At 33.7% G+C, this 11,406-nt stretch overlaps 1 long non-coding RNA gene across 2 annotated transcripts; it reads right to left on the minus strand.

The window, feature by feature from the left end:
• Positions 1 to 9,770: 9,770 nt before the first annotated feature.
• On the minus strand, positions 9,771 to 11,093 carry LOC138128467 (uncharacterized). Of its 2 annotated transcripts, XR_011158685.1 has the most exons (3): positions 10,203 to 11,093; positions 10,061 to 10,154; positions 9,771 to 10,003 (listed from the first exon to the last, which is right to left on the minus strand). It is a non-coding gene; the product is annotated as an uncharacterized lncRNA (long non-coding RNA). The 2 variants fall into 2 exon arrangements; XR_011158684.1 differs by having other exon boundaries at positions 9,771 to 10,154.
• Positions 11,094 to 11,406: the final 313 nt, after the last annotated feature.

Genomic DNA, 11,406 nt, shown 5'->3' on the forward strand with positions numbered 1-11,406 from the left:
GATAATAACTTTTCCTTTTGAAGCACTGACAAAAATTGGTTTCCTTAGAATTTATCTATTTAGCGAAAATTTAAATTTACCTAGACATTCCTTTTTACGGAGTTTATGAGAAATTTGACACTGACAATACATTTTTGTGACATTTCTCAGTCTTTTGTTTCCGCCACCAAATATGAAAATACTTCTATCTTTTATCCGTCGCCTGCGAAGACTACAATCGTTTACAATGCCCGAATATTCTATCGAGGAGTATGCAGATATGTATTTTGTGTATGGGAATATAGCGGAAAGGCTACTGTTGCTGTCCGAAGGTATGCTAATGCTTGTATTAGGGCAAACGGAGGACATTTATTATGATTAACATTTATTATGATTTTTTTCAATACAAATACAAATACAAATAATAGTAGTTTATTTGACGAATTTGTGTGTAAATTGGGTCTTTTTTGGCACGTGTGGGCCTTTAAAACGCTCGTTACGAGCGTTTTAAAATGGCCCACGAGTGCCAAAAAAGACCCAATTTACACACGAACGAGTTGAATACAACGTTTTTTGGTTCGACGAGCCCCTTAAAAGCTCCAAATCGTTTAAAATCTTTAAATTAGCTTGACGTTTCGTTTTGACACGTTGTGACATTTATCAAAATCCGTTCACATAGGAGAAAATTCTCAAATTCTGACAGTGTCGAACCAAAAATAAAGTTACACCAAAATTAACGAATCTTATTAGTAGTATTAGGTGGTTAGTGCTCGATCCCTTTAGGAGTTGATCGAGATGTGGTATCACAAATAAAGCTGTAGAAATAATTTCAGTTTATTGCAGCAATAAAAAAGGACTTACTTCAAGGTTGCGGTGAATCTAGATAAATATTTCGAATGAATTATTGATTTTGACCTTAAAAAAAATGCAATCCTGGTGGTTTTTGATGAGATATTATCCAAGGGAAGTATTCAAAACCGAAACGTTATTGTGACAATAGGTAGGTACTCGATAAAATCTGACAAAGGCATTGTTGTCTTTTAGTTGCTAAGCAATTAACTTTCATTTCAGAACTTTAACTATTTATTTAATTATTACAACAATAAAATGGTGCAAGAGCTCCCAAACAGTGAGGCACCATTTAATATTTTTATCTTTGAGAAAACCATTCATGTTGGGAAAAAATGGTATTAAGGTTTTCTTCGACCATATTTTCCCTCAGAAACTCACCCTGACATTCTTGGGAGACCATTCCCTAACACCCTGTATAATATTCCCTAATTTCTTGAGCCGTTTTTGTATTTAATCAAATTATTAGGGATTTAAAATTACCAACGCTTAATAAGATCCATGTTGTTTTTTTTAAGTATTCGGTGAAACATGATAATATCTTTTGCTATTAAATTTTCATAATATGATAATTCATTTTTAATTTTATCGCAATTTATTATCTGATATTCTATTTTATAGTTTTCTAAAATTTTCTTTAAATCTTCCTTATATCTTCTTAAATTCAGCGATGGATGATCATCAGTCACTGGATTTTCACACCCTTTATGTATAAATTTTATCATTTCTTTTGTGATTAAAATCACGTTTTTTTATCTTTCTATAAATCCCATAAATTAAAACAAGTAATTTGTAATCAATATTTCTTTCTTTTTTTGCAAAAGAACCCATATTTATTAAAAATACGACCTCGTCTTGTAAGGGGTCTTTAGACTCGAATATTTATTATCTGACAGAGCAAGACTATCAATTTTCTCTCAAAACCAACACATACGTCTTCACTTATAGCATTTTTGATTTTTCATAATCATAACCCAATATTGCTGCTACATCTTTACCTTTAAACTAGGGTGATTATCATTATCTAATATGAAAAATACAACAAATAATAGTATTATCTATAGTCCATTTTTTTTATTATAGTCTGATGAGCTTAGTCCGAATCAAGAAGTCGACATGACCTGCGTCTGCTTTCGACATTTGACAGCAGTGCATGGTTCTACCAATATTTGAAAATTTATTTAGGCCACATGAGACAGATATTGTGTTCTTTCGTGCTTTCTTGGTTTTTCTGCAAATTTATTCCTCCGTTTTAATTTTGTCTTTCAAAAAACCGCTCCGTTCAGAACTCTTTTGATAACTATTTACATATCAACTAATAGGTCAGGTATATTAAAAATTGTTGAAAACAGCACAAAACAACCACGTTTAGGCTGTCTTTCTTTCTTCCTAGATTTTGTTTCGACAACGCCATGAACACAGAACAACTCTCTATGAATTAGTTTACCCCCTTACCTGTTAACTTCCTGTCTTGCAAGTTTCCGCGCAATTCCAATATTATTTTTGCAATTTACAAATTCTGTAAATGAATCTGTCCACATGCTTTTCGTTGGCATTATACGGAGAACATTTCAAGCAAAATTAAACAAAATTATCACAAATAATGTGGTTAAAACGTAACCTAAAAATTTGACGTCGCTAATGTAATAAACGTACAACTCGTGTCTTGCTCGAATCACACATGCTAAAGCGAGATGCATAGTGGGACACGCTTAATACAATACGTACTATTGCGGGCAAAAAAAGTGGCACATCAACGTCATTGTCTCGTCTTTTAATGTGAAATAACCCTACTTTGAATTGATTGACGTTGTCATTACGTATTGTAGGTTGTAGGGAATCATTGTAAGTAAGCACGTAGTGAATATTTATTTAATGCAAAGTTCCAATCAAAATCTACCTTTATCAAAACAAGAGGGCATTTGGAAAAGGAAAATAGGAGTATAAAATAAATTTTTAAACTGTCAGCTGGAATAGTGTCAAAAAAATGACGATAAAGCTTGAACTACATTGAATTTTTCAAAACTGACAGAAATTTGATGTCCCACTTTTTTTGCCCGCAATAGTACAAGAATCCAATAATTTGTTTACATTATGTTGAAAAGAGATAGCAATATGACAGTTGTTCTGCTTTTTAATTGATACATCGGACTATAATTAAAAAATGGACTATATGTCAATAATTTAATTTATTTTTTATTATTGGGTGACAATATTTGTCTTCCTGGGTTATAGATACATACTTCAAAATAATCATATGTAGACTCCAGCCGTTTACTGAGGATACATTAGGTGGGGGAAACCTGCGCGGTCCAAATATTCCAGTGCCGTAGATAAACCAGTGCGTCCCATAGAAGTGGTTTATAGAAAAACATGTAATTAAACAATTTATACTAAGTTTGATGCACAATGAAGTATTGTATTCGTTGCTATTGATTTAAAAACGGGTGATATAAATAATAATTATTGTTTAGAACGTAAATTAATGAGTGTTAGCAGAAAAATAAAACAAATTGAATTCAAAATACGTACCTAGGAAGCATTTTCATTAAAAACTGAAAAAAGGGCATTTAATTTAAAGTTGTACATGTGGCAGCAATACCACAAGTAATAATATTACGTCTTTATTATGGTGGAGGTTAAGTGTGTTAGGTTAAGATTAAGTTTGTTAAATAAAACAACAAATTGCGGTTCTAAAAAGAACCTTGTTTATTATAACGCGTGAACTTATGTTAAAAAAACAGGAGAAATGGTATAATAACAGAAACAACATAGCCAAAAGGAATCACGAAACGAAAAATAAATACAATCAGAGCAAGTGATCCAAGTGGCCCCCATTCATTTGCAAGCATAATCCGCGGCAGAATACATAATTTAAAAAGCACAGGTGGTATTAAATCGATTTGGAGGAATTCGAACGAAATCTTGACACTGATTTCTCCTTTTTTCTCTGGGGCGCGAGTTCTGGGACACCGTGTATTATGGAATTGAAATTACAAATTACAGTGGTGATACTCCCAGATCAAAGTCATAATCGGGCTCAACTACATTTTCCTCATCATCGTCGTCGTCTTCCTCCTCTTCGTCACTGGAGCCTGTATTTACAACAAATTCTATTTGTTCTAAGGCAACGTCTAAAAGAGGCTCCTTTGAAACATAATCATCGACTATTTTGTTCGTATGATTACAGACCGCTTCCCAATTTGCCTTGCCGATTCTGTCAAATGACTGCCTCGTAAGTTTTATGAGTTTCACCCATATTTTGATGTCCTACATTATGCGAGGCGACCCATTGCTTTACTTGTGCCCAAATCTTTTCAATCGGGTTTAATTCAGGGTGGTAGGGCGGCAGCCGTAAAGCAGTATGCCCATGTTGGCCAAGCAACATGTTCAGTTTATAAACTGGGCAAGCCGGCTTATTTTGTTTGACCAAATTGTAGATTTCCGGCTTCAACATTTTTTCGTCTACTGGTATGTCTCTGTCTTTCAACCAGCAAATCATATCACCCTTCCTCGTGGCCATTGTAGGATCTCGCAATTCTTTGGTGTTGTGATACGAGGCATTGTCAATCACTAGCACAGATCTTGGCGGCAAATTCGGGATTAAGTGGTCTGTTGTCCATTTCTCGAAGTTGGTCCAGTTCATATCTGCATGGTAGTCACCTGACTTTGAACCTGATGGAAACAGTAAAAGCCCGTTTTGTACAAAACCATCTTTACTGCCCGCATGAACCATAATTAGTCGTTTGCCTTTTGCGACGCTTAATTTTACTCCTCTTGTAGTACCATCACTCCATGAATAGGACGGTAAATGGCTGGTATGGATGTAACTTTCGTCAGTAAAAAAAATTGGACGACCTTCAGCCATAAATTCCCTCAATTGCTTCAAATATTGGATTCTCTTGAAATGACACCTAACAGTCCTAACACCAACAATGAAGAAGTTCCTATTAATATGTGTACCAAAGAAAGAAAAAAAAAAAGAAACGAAAAACAGAGACAGAGAAATGATGCGGCAAATAAAGCAGACTTTAAATTAATATAATTATAATTGAAATAATGTCAAATTACATGTATTTATTTAAACTTACAGACACCAAATATTTGATCACTTTACTTATGCCATGATGAGCTGAGCTCATTGTAACATTAAATCGATCAGTAATTTGCCTAAAGGTTTCCAAATTCATGTCAAGAGTTGTATTACATGAGAATTTAACAAACCAGAACCACAGACATTTACGAAACGGTATTTATAACATTACATATTAGAAATTTCTGCCACTGATGTAGACCCTCATCTATTCGCTTACATTTTTTTTGCACAATCGTACTAAGAAATGCTTAAGTATTGGAATCCCATTGTTATCCAATACTTAAGCATTGCTTAGTATGACGTTGCAAACGGGCATTATATTGACAAATTTAAACTGTCAAAGGCGAGTTTGTTAATTTGGTAACAATGGAATGTTAGATGCAGAATAATTGCCTATTTATTTTGTAAACTTCATCCAGCGAAAGATTGGGAGATTTTAAATTGTATTAAATTAACCCAACACTACAAAATGCATTGATTAGAGTATAATTTCAGGGCAAAAATGTTACTGCTTGAAGCATATATTTCATATTTTACGTGCGCTAGGTACTACTTTCTCTATGAAGAATTTTGTGATTTTTTTGTCAACCAATCTCTCACTGGACAAACTATACCTTCAAAATAATCAAAAAAGTTCACTCGTAATTGGCGGTTGTTCAGTCCAGTTCTTTATATTCATTGGTTCTTTAACACTTGCGTTGAATTATCAAAAGAGCTTTGTTGCGATCAATCTTTTCACACCCAAATGTATGGGCTGCTAACACTTTGTCTTGTTCTATTTGCTGTGTTAAAAATAACAAATAATTTATCAAAACTTTACATATGCAGTACTAACCTAGTATATACTTGTTCTATGGAGTTTAAAGTGCTATTTAAATTGTGTGTCATCACATGACAGTACAATCTTCTCAACAAATTGTAAAATTCTGTTCAATTTCCTTCGTTTTTAAAAAATAATCTCCATTTCCATGGATGAATCAGATGTCTGTGATAGATCCAATAGATCGTCGTTACACGAACTGAACAGATTATCCTCATTCTCTTCATCACAATTCTGTAAAACAATTCTTGTAAATAGGTAGGTAAATAGCAAAATTATTAATATTACACAAATAGTCTTCAGAACTTGGTTACCTACCTCACAAAGACTTTTTATAGCAATCCTTACACGACTAACAATCACAATACTCAATACAGGTGATAAACAAACTGTCACTGTCAAAAGTGTCAAATGTCAAATTTACTTTAACCAGACAAAGACAAACACGGCAAACTCCAACCACCCTTATTTCCTAATAATGGACTGGTCGAACAAAATAGCGTTGTTGCGCATCCCCACCGAATGTATCCTCAGTAAACGGCTGGAGTCTACTACGCTTTATATACCGATCCCATTTACACTAAATCTCTCAGTTTCAAATTGTCGTTTTTCAATTGCTCCAATTCATTCTTTTATATCGGGTGTCCCAGAACTCGCGCGTCAGCCGTAAACCACAAATTCTGTTCTTCCATCTGATAATAGGATTTTCAAGATTTTTTGTGTTAAACCATTTAGTTTTTAAATTACAGCAATTTTAAGATAGCCAATCACAGAAGAATGATTAGTAAAGTATATCAGGTGAATTATTCCGTGTACTGTTGTTACCAGGTAACAAAATTAATGTTAAAAAGTCAATATTTTTCTGGTCAACTATGCGAACGTTTTATACTAACGTCAAAGTGACATTAATCAGTACATTTGAAAAGTGTCAATTTTTGGACAGCAACACAGTGAGAAATATTCACTTCCGAAGAATACACCGAAATGATGATAATCTACGGGGAAAGTAGCAGGAATTCTAAAGCGGCCGTAAGGTTGTATCGTGAACGCTTTCCACATCGGCATCCTAGTTCGGACGTATTTTTAGGTTTAGTGGACAGAACAAGAACCATTGGTTTTTTGGTCCCCGATAGAAAATGAGTTGATGGTGTTGACCGCACGGTTCGCACTCCTGATACGTACTTCAATCATTTACGGAAGATGGAACGAGAAGTATTAGAAATGTGACCGACATCCTGAATCAATCAAAAAATACTGTTCAAAACATTTTAAAAGGTAACCACATGCACCCGAATCATTACACCAAAGTTCAACATCTATTATCCGAAGATTATGCACCTCGATTGGAACACGAACACTCCAGGAACACGAAGAGAATCCAGGCTTTCTTGCAAATGTGTTACTTACGAATGAATCCTGTTTTTGCCGCAAAGGGACTTTTAATAGTCACAATCTTCACGTATGGTCGGAGAAAGTCCACAATTTGAACATTTACTTTAAAAATGTACTTTTTGTTTAATGTTGTTTCCGTTTTCTGTTAAATGTCAAAGTGACAGAATTTAATAAAAGTTGTCCAAACATTTCATCACTGTTTTTTAGCAGCAACATCTAAAGTCATTTCCTGGGAAACGCATACATTTAGTAGAGTTACCTTCAGGAAGGCGTGTGTGATTGGTTATCTTAAAATCGTTTTCATTTCAAAACTAACATGCTTTTGACGTTTTTTCTTGTAGAATCCTTGTCGGATTAAATATTAAAATTAGCAGTTAACGGCTGACGCGCGAGTTCTGGGACACCCTGTATTTGCCATGCTTTCTTATTGTGGGAAATACCTCTGATGTAAATTTTTTTGCTTCTTCTTTCTTGGATGATAAAATTACGTAAAGGATATAATCCTGATTCATTTATAAATATTGCTGTTTTTTCCATACTTTGTTTGTCTTCATCATATAATTATTTCTAATAGCTTTCTCTATATTATTATTATTAAATTCTAAAAATTTCGAATTTAAATTGTACCTGTCATTTGACCGGGAGGATCCTGAGGATCTAGTTCGGCCTTCAAAGCGACGACTGTTACAGATTTCATTTTCATGTAATCCGGGATGGGCCATTTGATGATGGCTGTCGTCACCCATCACTTAAAACTCGCTACAAATACATAAAAAGCAGGAGCGTTTTGAGAAACGTCAAATTAAGGCTCGCGTTTACCTGAAAGAAATTTCGAACTTGATGTACAGTGGGTCCTCTATTTACAAATTTATATTTTGGTCAAACCTCCTTGGGTCAAACAAACCGAGGACGCAGGTACCTTGAATTGGTCACAGACGCTCAGTAGGGGGTTCTACCCCTACCCTACCCTGTCCTGTTCCGTACCTAAATACGGAGATAAAATAAAATTTTGTGTTGGAAAGACAAGTCCTACAATACCAAATCTGAATTGGCTTTGGCTGCACTGCAAACTGTTGTTTCATTCCATTTTATTATTTATTAGCTGACCCGACAGACGTTGTCTTGTCCAATCCAAATTTCAGCAAATTAGTTTGTGATGATGATTTATTTTCTTCCATTAAATTTGAAATTACAATGAATCTCAAGGTGTTTTATTTACATTTCGATTGCAAGATCGATGTTCAAGTGAACAATCCGACAGTGAAATAAATTGGTATAGAAATAAAACAAATACATTTGTTGGACAGATCGCGAAACAACACAAAAGTAAAAACGGATGTAATTTTAATTTAGGGTGGAATGCGTTTTTCCAGATTTTTCTCCAAATTTGCCAAAAACATTTTTTCAATTGAGTTATTTCCATCCCGGGAACAAACCGAACAAAAAAAAAGAGAATCAATTACAAATGTCGTCAGTAATGATCGAGAGTGCATACAAAAATTATAATTTTTGAAGTTTGTCCGAATTTTCCGACTTTCCTTTGTATTTCTCCCATTTTTTTTTTAACAAAAAGAACATTAAATTTTAAAAAATTAAAAATATTGAGCTAAGAATTAATTTTATTATTTTTTGTAGGTACATAATATACCTACAATTTGATCGTATAGGACATTTTTCTGACTTTGAAGGCCCGACTAATAAAACTACAGTGAGCGGCAAAAGTATGGAATAAATTCCTTAAAAATTAAACAAATTTTTTTTCAAAAAGATCTTTGGACAGGTCAATTTTAGTTTATAAAAATACATATTTTAGTACTAAAGAAAATTCCAAGCAGTCATTTGTTTTCGAGTTATGACGTCATCGATGGTTTTTTTATTTTTTTTTCTTGATTCTGATATCCCTTTTAATTGTCTAAATGACAGTATAAAAATTTTGTTATCTTACATTAGGAAATTTTTAAGAAAAAAAATAATAAAGTTGGAAAAAAATCAAGTAGGTAAATCAAACAGTCAAATGTTACTGTCAATTTCATTCGTATGTGTTATTTGTTTTATAAAACGTTTTCGAAAATGACTCATTTATCAGAAACACAACGTATAGAAATTTCAATTTTGATTGGGTGTGTGGATAAAACTAGAGAAAATTAAACAGGGGGAATTTCTTCATAAACTTGCTTATTGTCAACAAGCTGGAGGATGGCAATTCGAACATTGAATTCCATAATTTTAAGTACTTACTAACACAGTTTTTGACTCGTTTTTGTTTGTTATAAAATTTATTTTTTCAACTTTATTTTTTTTTTCTCAAAAATTTCCTTATGTAAGATAACAAAATTTTTATACTGGCGTTTAGACAATTAAAAGGCCTATCAGAATCAAGAACAAAAATAGGGTGTTTCTATTTAAAAAAAACTATCGATGACGTCATAACTCGAAAACAAATGACTGCTTGGAATTTTATTTTGTATTAAAATATGTATTTTTATAAACTAAAATTGACCTGTCCAAAGATTTTTTTGAAAAAAAAATTGTTTGTGTGCAACCGTACGCGAAATGAGCACTTCGCGTGCCTTGAGCAGGCCGCGAAATTGAATTTCGCAGCCGTTGCCTTGACGACGGCCGTAAAAGTAAAAGTCATTTCAATATTTATTTATTATCACAATTACAACATGTCTATCTCTATATTTGCCGTGTGATCTTACAAAATCTGGATTGGGTACAGTTAAAGTTTGATTTATGCCAGTTTTTGTGCCAGGAACGGCCGCTATTAGTACAGAATTTTCATCTGGTTTGAAGTTCCCGCCAATTTCAAATGGAGTGGTGGCTTCATGAATGACGAGTCGGTAAAAAAGATCCCGATTATCGATCTAGAAGAATTATATAGGTTAATTTTTAACCGGTCAAAAAGGGAAATATCTAGTAACTAGTAAGATATCCTGAATCCTGAATGGCATCAACAGACATTTTGGTTTATTTGTCTCTTCGCACGGCATCTGATATTTCCACGATTAAAATAACCTAAAAGGGAGCAGATGATAACTTATCTTAACAGAATTTAACATTTACCTGCCACAATAAATAAATTCCAGTAAATAGGTAAGCCAATGCAACATTATCCAACACGGTTTTCACATTCTTCTTGTTACATCAGTTGCAAAGTCACTGTAACATTTTTTTATATTGCTGTTTCGATTTTTCAGGTTTCAAATGCGACACTGCACAATTTATAATATTTTTTTAACTCTGGATGAGTACACGGAACAAGAGCTGCATATTTGCGGTATAATCTTACAAATTCTGGATTGGTGACAGTAAAAGTTCGTTTTATGCCAGTTTTTGTGTCAGCAACGGCCACTATTAATACAGAATGTTCATCCTTGATGTCATCGATAGACATTTTGGTTAGTTCGTCTCTTCGCATGGCTTCTGATATTCCTGATATTCCATGATTAAAATGACCTAAAAAAGGGCAGATTATACAGTAAATTGATCTGGTCTCGTGTCAATACCTTAGACTTTTTCGCCTGATAACAAACTGACTTTTTTTCAAAAAAGGTACCAATTTCAGAAACTTCGTGACACCAATGCCATCCCGTATGTTCAGCGTGAGCTTCAACATTGAATATGTGCTCCATAAAGTTGAACTTTTCACAGTTTTTGATTTTTCCATTAAATAAGCCAAAACAACATTCTCCGACACTGGACACTGCACAATCTGCAATATTTTTTAACTCCGGGGAAGTAGACGGAACAAAAACGTTGTAATTTTCTTGCGACATTTTTCTAATTTTTCTCAAAATGAATTGTTTTATTTATGTCGTTTCCATAGCGACATGGCGACATGTAGGCCGACTTTATTTTTATTGACAGTGAAGGAAATTTTACTTGTTCATTTTATAATTACAAATTTTCGGGTTGCACACAAAATGTTGTGTACACCTTGGCTACGAAATCCTTTGACGACCTCAAGATTGTCTTGTCTCGGCCGCAAAGCGGCCTTGACGACAATTTTTCTCTCGGTTCGTCAAAGTAGGATTTCGCAGCCTTGCTATACAAATAACTATTAATTTCTGTATAATATTCACCAAATACAGGGAGCAGCATTGTGTAGTTCTGTAGTTGTATTTTCCCAAAGTATTACGATTAAATCTGCATTTACTCCCTGCAGATGAGGGAATGAATATTAGTTCGGAGTTTCTACCTGATTTGTCAAGAATTATGAATGAGACAAAAATGACCCTTATGGCAAAATATTTTTAAGGTAAAAGTA

The sequence above is a fragment of the Tenebrio molitor genome, chromosome 4 (genome assembly GCF_963966145.1).
Source record: "Tenebrio molitor chromosome 4, icTenMoli1.1, whole genome shotgun sequence".
NCBI lineage: Eukaryota > Metazoa > Arthropoda > Insecta > Coleoptera > Tenebrionidae > Tenebrio > Tenebrio molitor.